The following is a 9,875-nucleotide window of genomic DNA, read 5'->3' on the forward strand; positions in this document are numbered from 1 at the left end:
GGTGTCGAAGCCTCCGCTGCCAAGATGAGATGTCTCCCTGGTCATCTGTGGTATCTGTGCGGCCTCAGTCTGCTATCTGAACCGCGTGGCCGTTGTCCGCTCATCCTCCCTGATCTGCAGCCACGTCTCGTGTGGGATGCCCGAAGGCTTCGACGAGCCGGTCCTGAAAGCCTTCCGAGCTGCATCTCGTCGATGTTTCACGATGTCCCGTGCAACACCCTTGATCCATCTCCTCGGAACAACGTAAGAACCCGGAGCAGGCTATGTAAGTGACTTTGTCCTTTTCCTGCTGATCCGAAGACGTCAGAATGCTGGTCTCTCAGGATGGTCTCCACTATGTAAGTGACTTTGTCCTTTTCCTGCTGATCCCAAGACATCAGAATGCTGGTCGAAAACTGTAGCTCCGCGAGTTGGCGAATCCACTGTCTCATCTTAGTCCCGACTCTATCCATGTCAACAGAACCATCTGGCCGTACAGTATAGAGCTTGGAGGCACTAGGATCGTGTGCCCCCCAAGGTGTCCGAGGTGTGTCAAGAGGTGTGTCGAGAGGTGTGCCTGGGTAGGATGGGGGTCGTGAGTGAGGAGGGGTCGAAGCATTTGTGGACCCTCCTCCACAGTAACCACCACCTCCACTTGACGATCGCCGAGATCGGGGAGTGTGCCTGTGCTGCGGAGATGAGGACGTACCCACCTCTGCCCCACCCCTAGGTGTCGTAGCGGCCGTGATGGGAGAAGTAGGCATCGTACCCATAAGTGTCCCCTCGCCCCATAGGCGTCCCCCCCCCCCTCCCATAGGTGTCCCCCCCCCTAGGCGTCGGACCCTCGGGTGTGAAGCCCGGAGGCGTAGTACCCGTGCCTCTGGCTACCCAGTACTGAGAAGCCTCTGCCATCTGAGGAGGAATCATCCGTGTAACAAAGCCCATGAATGCATCTGCACTCATAGAAGTGGGATCTGGAAACTGGTTTGCCATACTAAAGTCTTGCACAAAGAAAGTAAAATAAAGTGTCAGAACACAGTTGTTTAAATTAACTTTAAGCTTAATTTTAAATCAACGTCTTCACACAAACTCTTACAGACCTAGGCCTCGACGAGTGAGGCATCATCGATAAGATCTTGCACTATTTCATCGTCTATCTCTAATTGCAAACATAACTCTGCCCAACTCGTTCTGGCAGATTGTCTTCGTCCATTGCATCTTCCACTACAAGTGTCAATTCTGGCTTGTCTGCGTCATCCCTCGTATATCTGTCAGCTTCCTCTGCCATACCTTTGTCCATCTCATCTAATGTCACAGTAGTATGGACGTCGTCTGACTGACTTTCCTCCAGGAGATCTTGCCCTTCAAATACTTTTTTATTTCTTGGAGCAACCTGAACCACAAACCACCACTATCGCTCTCGAGGGTTCGGTACAAAGACCACTTGCTCGCAATGTTCGGGGAGAGCAAATGTGTCGCTCGCATCTATCCAAACCTTTGTAGAATCTATTTGCACAATTTTGTTTCCATCTCTGCGTACCATTGCATTGCGACCAGAAGTAATCACCTTGAACCACTTCACATCCAACAAAAACATCTCAAACCGCCTGAAGCTTACTTTCAGGATATCTGACACCAGACCACAGTAATCTAGGTTGCTAGTGCTCTCATTCATGTCTCTGGCACTAGCTCTGCTCTTTTGCATGAAACTAACCATTACCCCATTGTCAAACGCGTTTCTTCTGCTGTCAATTTGTTGTGTTCTGAAATGCTTTTTTGCGACCACAGTGCCATGTATGTATGATACTTCCAGTCACATCCAATAGCCAGCTCTTCCTCTTCTAGAGATATGGGTTCTCCGATCTGTCGAGCTGCTCTCACTGTCTTGTCCAACCATGCCATTGTAGTGAATTCAGGTAGAGGAGCAAGATAGTCTGGCAAGGGTAAACCTCTAGTCGTTCGGCTTCGCCTGAAATCCTGTCGCTCCCTATTGCGTCTCTCTTTCTCTTCTTCGTACCTTTCAAGCCATTTTTGCATCGGCGTTGAATTTAGTATACAGAACTTCATGATCTTTTCTCGCATGGCGTCGTTCATTTTCTTCGGCACCCCTTGCCCTTGCGGCTCCTCTCCCACCAGTCTTGCATCCTCCTCATCGCTCCACAGTCGAGGCATTTCTGGGTCAGAAACGGATAGAAATTCGATCGCCAATACAAGAGACTCTTGCACCAGCCATCCTTCTGCCATGCTCCCCTCTGGACGCGCTTTTTGGCGAACAAAAACCTTAAGTGTTTTCATGAACCGCTCTAGAAATAACATCCAACGGCTGTGGACTGTACCTACTACTGCAACCTCATCTACTACATGGTCGAGAAAGTGCATTTGGATAGTTAGGCAGCTCGTGGGTAGATACTTCTCAATCATGCAAACTCCCTCAATGGAGTTAGCCCTTGCGACTGCAATAGATTCTTCCTGTATCTCCTTGGAAGAGATCCACCGCACTAGCTCCGAAATCTTGTATATGCAGGTCCGCACTTCCTCCGTTAAACACCCCTTGATCGCAATTGGAAGAATGAATTGCAAGAACTTATGCCAGTCGTGCGATTTCAGTCCTGACAGTAGATCGTCACGGGTGAATGTTGTCTTGAGACATCGCATATATCCTGTTGGCGTCCTGAACTCCGAAATCACCCTTTTAACTTGTCGCTCTTCGTTTTTTAGCAATACACATGGCGCTCTTGGAAGTTTTGTTTGGCCAGCTGCATTGGTGAAAGGCCACAGCTCTGGCATCTTTCCAACTAACTGCAAATCATCTCGTGAAGCTCGATTGTCTTTCATTCCCATGATTGTCTTCCAGAGGAGCTCTCCCACATTCTTGAATATATGCATTGGATCTAGCAAATGGTTAATTAGTAGATCATCCCAGTACGGCAACGTATGGAGAATGGACAAACGTTTCATTCCTGGAACAAGCTGCCCCTCATGTTGCTCCCATCGGCGATGCCACTCTTGTACATGCATAGGACGACATTCGATGCAACCAAGCTGACCTTCGCGCAAGTGATGGACATCTAGAAGATAACGGTGGTGACCTTGATAAATCGTCTTTCGAAGAGAGGCAGAATAGCGCACATCCAAAGACTGCTCGCAAATTGGACATGCATTGTATCCCAAAGTTGTTAGCCCTGCATATATTAAAGCATGAATCAGGCCAAGGCAAAGTGCTTGCGAATAGCGAGAATTTTGTAAATCAAGAACCATTACCAAAAGCTTCTCCGTATCCTGGCCAATCATGCATAGTCCACATAAGAAGTCCATGGATCCTTGCATGTTGTTATCCTACTGGTTCAACCGCATCTGCTATGTCGATCCCATGCTATAACTCCTGGAGCTCGTCAACTAGTGGATCTAGATAAACATCCATGTTTTTTGCCTTGAACTTATCAGGTACAATCAAGCTTGCTTAATATCAAATGACCCTTCTTGCTGGCAAGCCACGGCGGGAGGTTGTAATTGATAAGGCACACATGCCAAGTGCTCCATGACGAGCTTCTCAAGCTAAATGGATTGACTCCATCCATTGCCATGCCCAAACGCAAATTGCGTGGTTCACTCTTAAAATGTGGCCAGGTATCTTCAATGTGCCTCTAGGCCTTTGAATCAATAGGCACCCTAAATGTTGCATCAGTGGATCTATTCGTAGAATGCCACCGCATCAACTTTGCAATGGAACCACAACCAAACATGCTTTTTATCCGAGGAATAATAGAGAAATTCCGCAACACTTAAGCTGGCACTGTCTCGCCAACTGCATCTTGTTTGTAGTGCATTGCTCTGCACTTAGGACACGACAGACAATCTGCGAATTCATTGCAAAAAAGAATGCAATCATTTGGACATGCATGAATCTTGTTGTAGTCCAAGCCGACTGAGGTCAATAGTTGCTTTGCGTCTGGCCTGGAGGGGGGCATTTCATTGCCATCCGGGAGAAGTTGATCCCGCAACAACCTGTTTAAGCCACATTAAATTAAAAAGCTCTCCAAGCACGTCACCCTTGCAATGGAAAAATCTCTTTTGTAAATAACGTACCTAAACAAAGAAGTGACGCTTGCATCTGACCACCCTTACACTGACTGAAGATTCAAAAACGCCAGACAAGTACAAAGCGTCGATATTTTGGCGCCTTCATAAATTGGTTGACGTGCCAACTTCCTCAACATATCTTCAGGAGATAGGCGCACGGCTTCTGGTGCTGCTTCGTTAGCGTTCTCCTCGCTTGTCTGGAAGAAGGCATCCAGCATCTCCTTCATACCGTCGTCTTCTGTCTGTAAGTCCTTTTCTGCTTCCATCCTTGGCTCTATATTGGTCGGACCTTCACGCATAATCCTTTTTCTCTCTCTCTCAGATGTAGGTGCTATGCCGCAAAAATCAATGCCCATTCCGTAGGAGTCGTATCGTAGATTCTGTACGATTTCTTTAGCAAACTCTCCGTACTTGTGCACATGCTCATTACATATCTTACGTTTGCGCAAGATTTGATACTTGCAGAGCGTGCACGGGCATGCAATCTTTTCCTCCATGTTAGTTGATGACGTTGCCATTTACAATGATTATGAATGTTGTTAAATAATATATATACTCCTCACAATGTAAACTACCTCGCATTCTCTAGTCTTGCCCAATCTTCGTACACGGCGGTCCAGAGGTGTATGGAGATCAGGACCACCGGGTCAAAATCTCGTCTTTATTGGTCAAATCCTTTATGGGTAGATACATACGTGCACTCCCAGGTGTACATGGCAATGCATGTAGCGGGCAAAATCCCTTTGCCTCTTTTAGTTCCATAGTTTCTTCAACATCTAATGGCTATCTCCCTTTATCTCTCTCTCTCTCTCGATCTCGCTCTCGCTATCTCTCTTTCTCTCTGTATTTTCCTATTTCCTTATTTCTCTCTCTATTTTCCTATTTTCCTATCTCTCTCTCTGTCTCACTCTCCACTTCTCTATTGATCTCTCTCTCTTTCTATTTCCCTATTTGACCTACGGCTTGTGTATTTGGCGTTTCTTCTATCCGTTTGACCTACGACTTTCCATACGCACTCTTGAAATTGCTTTAAGACTACCTAATGGACTACGGATGGTTTCAGTAGGCATAGAAGTCATTTCCGAAATCCATTTGCGTTTTTCCATAGAAAAACGCAACCGGATTTGACCTACGGCTTGTGTATTTGGCATTAATTCAAACCCATTGACCTACGGCTTGCCATATGCACTCTTGAAATTGCTTTAAGACTACCTAATGGACTACGGATAGTTTCAGTAGGCATAGAAGTCATTTCCGAAATCCGTTTGCGTTTTTTCGTATAAAAACGCAATCGGATTTGACATACAGCTTGTGTATTTGGCGTTAATTCAAACCCATTAACCTACGGCTTTCCATACACGCTCTTGAAATTGCTTTACGACTACTTAATGAACTATGGATGGTTTCAGTAGGCATAGAAGCCATTTCCGAAGTCCGTTTGCATTTTCCGTAGAAAAACGCAACCGGATTTGACCTACGGCTTGTGTATTTGGCGTTTCTTCTATCCGTTTGACCTACGGCTTGCCATACACGCTCTTGACATTGCCTAAAGACTACCTAATCGTCTATTGATAGTTTCAGTAGGCATAGAAGCCATTTCCTAAGTCCGTTTGTGTTTTTTCGTAGAAAAACGCAACCGGATTTGACCTACGGCTTGTGTATTTGACGTTTCTTCTGTCCGTTTAACCTACGACTTGCCATACACGGTCTTGACATTGCCTTAAGACTACTCAATGGACTACGGATGGTTTCAGTAGGCATAGAATCGGTTTCCGAAGTCTGTGTGCGTTTTTTCGTAGAAAAACGCAATCGGATTTGACCTACGGCTTGTGTATTTGGCGTTTCTTCTATCCGTTTGACCTATGGCTTGCCATACGTGCTCTTGACATTGCGTAAAGACTACCTAATGGACTACAGATGGTTTCGGTAGGCATAGAATCAGTTTTCGAAGACCGTCTGCATTTTTTCGTAGAAAAACGCAACCGGATTTGACCTACGGCTTGTGTATTTGATGTTTCTTCTATCCGTTTGACCTACGGCTTGCCATACACGCTCTTGACATTGCTTAACGGACTGATGATGGTTTCGGTAGGCATAGAAGCCATTTCCAAAGTCCGTTTGCGTTTTTCCATAGAAAACTGCAACCGGATTTGACCTACGGCTTGTGTATTTGGCGTTTCTTCTATCCGTTTGACCTACGGCTTGCCATACGCGCTCTTGAAATTGCTTTAAGACTACCTTATGGACTACGGATGGTTTCAGTAGGCATAGAAGTCATTTTCGAAATCCTTTTGCGTTTTTCCGTAGAAAAACGCAACCGGATTTGCCCTATGGCTTGTGTATTTGGCGTTAATTCAAACCCATTGACCTACAGCTTGCCATACACGCTCTTGACATTGGTTTAAGACTTCTTAATGAACTACGGATGGTTTCGGTAGGCATAGAAGCCATTTCCAAAGTCCGTTTGCGTTTTTCCGTAGAAAACTACTTAATGGACTACGGATGGTTTCGGTAGGCGTAGAATCAGTTTCCGAAGTCCGTTTGCGTTTTTCCGTAGAAAAACACAATCGGATTTGACCTACGACTCGTGTATTTGGCGTTTCTTCTATCCGTTTGACCTACGGCTTTCCATACGCGCTCTTGACATTGCCTAAAGACTACCTAATGGACTACGGATGGTTTCAGTAGGCATAGAATCAGTTTTCGAAGACCGTCTGCGTTTTTCTGTAGAAAAATGCAACCGGATTTGACCTAGGGCTTGTGTATTTAACGTTTCTTCTGTCCGTTTGACCTATGGCTTGCCATACACACTCTTGGCATTGCCTTAAGACTACCTAATGGACTACAGATGGTTTCGATAGGCATAGAAGCCATTTTCGAAGTCCGTTTACGTTTTTTCATAGAGAAACGCAACCGGATTTGACCTACGGCGTAGAAGCCATTTATGAAGTCCGTTTGCATTTTTCCATAGAAAAACCCAACCGGACTTCAAAAACGGCTTGTATTTTCAGCGTTTCTTCTATCCGTTTGACCTACGGCTTGTTATATGCCCCCGCCTAACTTTTTTTGAGGAGGAAGCTTGTCTCTAAGAGCAACGACGGCACTGTTGTTGCTCCCTAGAGGACTTTCATGTGTAAAGGTGAGAGTTGAGCTCCGAATGTATTTTGAACTGGTCAAATGAAGTTATAGGCCTCATCAGACGATCGAGGTCACTTTGGCTCGACATGCACAACGCCTGGTCAGACTACCACACATGGAGGAGATTGATGAGATCCGCCAACGATAGATGCTGGATCTCCTATGATCTACCTATCCCAGCTAGATGTTTTAGCCGTTTAGTCCACACTCAGCAGTTTAGAATTCCATAATATTTTATTTTGTCATTTTGTCATCTTTTTACTCTGACTTTGTATCAGATCCACCACATTGTAACTTTCTTGTCTCATAGGTCACTTTGGCCTTTCGAAGACATTAATATAACATTTCATTTCATTTCTCTCTTTAATTTTAATTTCCTACGCATACATTAATTCTCTCTCTCTCTCTCTCTCTCTCTCTCTCTCTCTCTCTCTCTCTCTCTTTCCTACACACACACACACACCGCTCTCTCTCTCTCTCTCTCTCTCTCTCTCTTTCCTACACACACACACACACACCGCTCTCTCTCTCTCCTACACACACACACATGATGTAGAGAGAGAGAGAGAGAGAGAGAGAGAGAGAGAGAGAGGTTTGGGGGGGGGGGGAGTGACATAATACCTGCGCAGCAGGTTTTGACCAAGATTTGAGCAGGCCCCTGCGCGCGATGTCGTGCTGTGACACGTACATAGTGGGAATGCATGCTACAAGATCTATCTTGTATTTTTTTAGATACATAATTATATTTCCTATAGTGTACATATGCATATTTAAGTATAATAATAATCCTTCTATCTCATCCTATTATTTTTCTCAAGGGTAACCTATCCTTACTTTACCATCAGAAAATACTATGGGAAAAGCATCAATAGCTCTGCCTCTTTAACTTGGGGCAAAAAGCATTGATTCTTTATTTCTACTATTTCATTATCATCTCACACCCTAGCTAGATCCTATATCTAGGGTAAACTCCAATATATATATATTCTACGTATTTTTTATACTTTTCTTATATTTCTTTTTAAATAGCTACTAGGAGAGAATCAAATCCTAGTGGGACACTAGGTGGCATGATTTCAAAGATACACTTATTTTAATGCATTATTTCAAGCATGATTACAAAACTTTGTCAAGGAGCAATGTCATGCTTTCATATGGCATGAGGTGTCCTTGTGAATTAAATGAAAGTCTAAGCTAAGGAGACCACATGAAGACTTTTGCTGCTATAAATGGACCCTATTTTGATGAATTTTTTACACAAGGTTCCAATCCGAATTGGAAAATGATTTTAAAATGAAAATCGTAGCTAATGAGCTGAAGTTTTTGCCCATATTTTTACTTTTTTATTTGGAGCCACGGTTGAGGAGATATGATCAAAATACTGGACCCCAGTCTGCCCACATCATGCAAGGACAGCTCATTTCCAACTTTTCCAATTCCTGTTCACACTGGCTCCTCTCTTCTTGTGTAAACCCTTGTGGGTTCCCTTCACCTATAAAAAGGGACCTCTTCTTCCTTGGAAGGAACTCAAGCATTCAAGCCATTGATGAGAGGAATTCTCGAGGGAGTGAGTAGTAATGTCTAATTGTACTTAGCCATTAACATAAGCCCAAGCCTACACTATCTCCTAGAGGGAGACTAGCCATTCTTGCAACAAGCTAAACTTGGAAGATCAACTCTAATCAAAGAAGGTCTTGCACTTGGTGTATCAATCAAAGTGGAATTATCCACTCTTCTTCTCTCTCCCATCAATAATGGTGCCGAAGGGTTTCAAGTAAGATGTGTTCTACATTGATGTTTTCTTGATTTCTTGTTGTTTTCATTTTCATCTCTAATCCAACATATATATATATATATGTATCTAATCTCATCTCCTTAACCAAACCTATCTCTCTCATTCTTAGTAATTCATCCTCTCTAAGTTCTCTTGCTACAGGTACATCTCTCCCCGTAGTATCCTTATTGCCTACGGGCAAGAATAGGGCTTGGGAGGGAAACTTCTCATCTCTTCACTTCTCTCATATCTATATTTCTCACATACTATCCTAGATGAATAACCCACATGATGATCATTTCTATCGCTTTCACTCTGTACAATCTATTAGAATTAACGTATGGATTAGCCGTAAAATACACTTTCAACAACGTATAGTGTTTCTCTTTGGCCCAGAAAGGCTTAATGAAATACTTCTATCACCGAATCCCATCATACTACCTCTCATAGACTATAACTTTTCTTTTGACGTAAGCGTAGTTATCTTGCTATGAACCAAGAGGATTTGTACACACAATTAATCCCAATCACTAGACAAAATATATATATTATGGTAAGCACAAAACTACAATTCCAAAGAACAATTCGTAGCCTATTTGGTCAGCCAAGATTGAATTCCATTAACTCATCCATTAACCCTTTCATATTACCCATGATACGATATGACCATAGCCTTGATGTTTTCATCTTCGTATTGTTTTGACATTCTCTTTTGCGTTCTTTCTTTGTGTGTGTGAGTGCAAGAGAGAAAGAGTGAGTCTTCTTTGATTGCACTTCTTTCCAAACCCTAGTCTTCATGGCATCTATGGTTTAACTCCTTCATATAGTTGTTGTTGAGTTCTCTCACAAACTCTCACAGCCATAAGCCCGGTGCTTTCCTGGCAAGACCGCAAATTTCTCGACA

Source organism: Adiantum capillus-veneris, chromosome 11 (assembly GCF_014529385.1).
Source record: "Adiantum capillus-veneris isolate H3 chromosome 11, ASM1452938v2, whole genome shotgun sequence".
NCBI lineage: Eukaryota > Viridiplantae > Streptophyta > Polypodiopsida > Polypodiales > Pteridaceae > Adiantum > Adiantum capillus-veneris.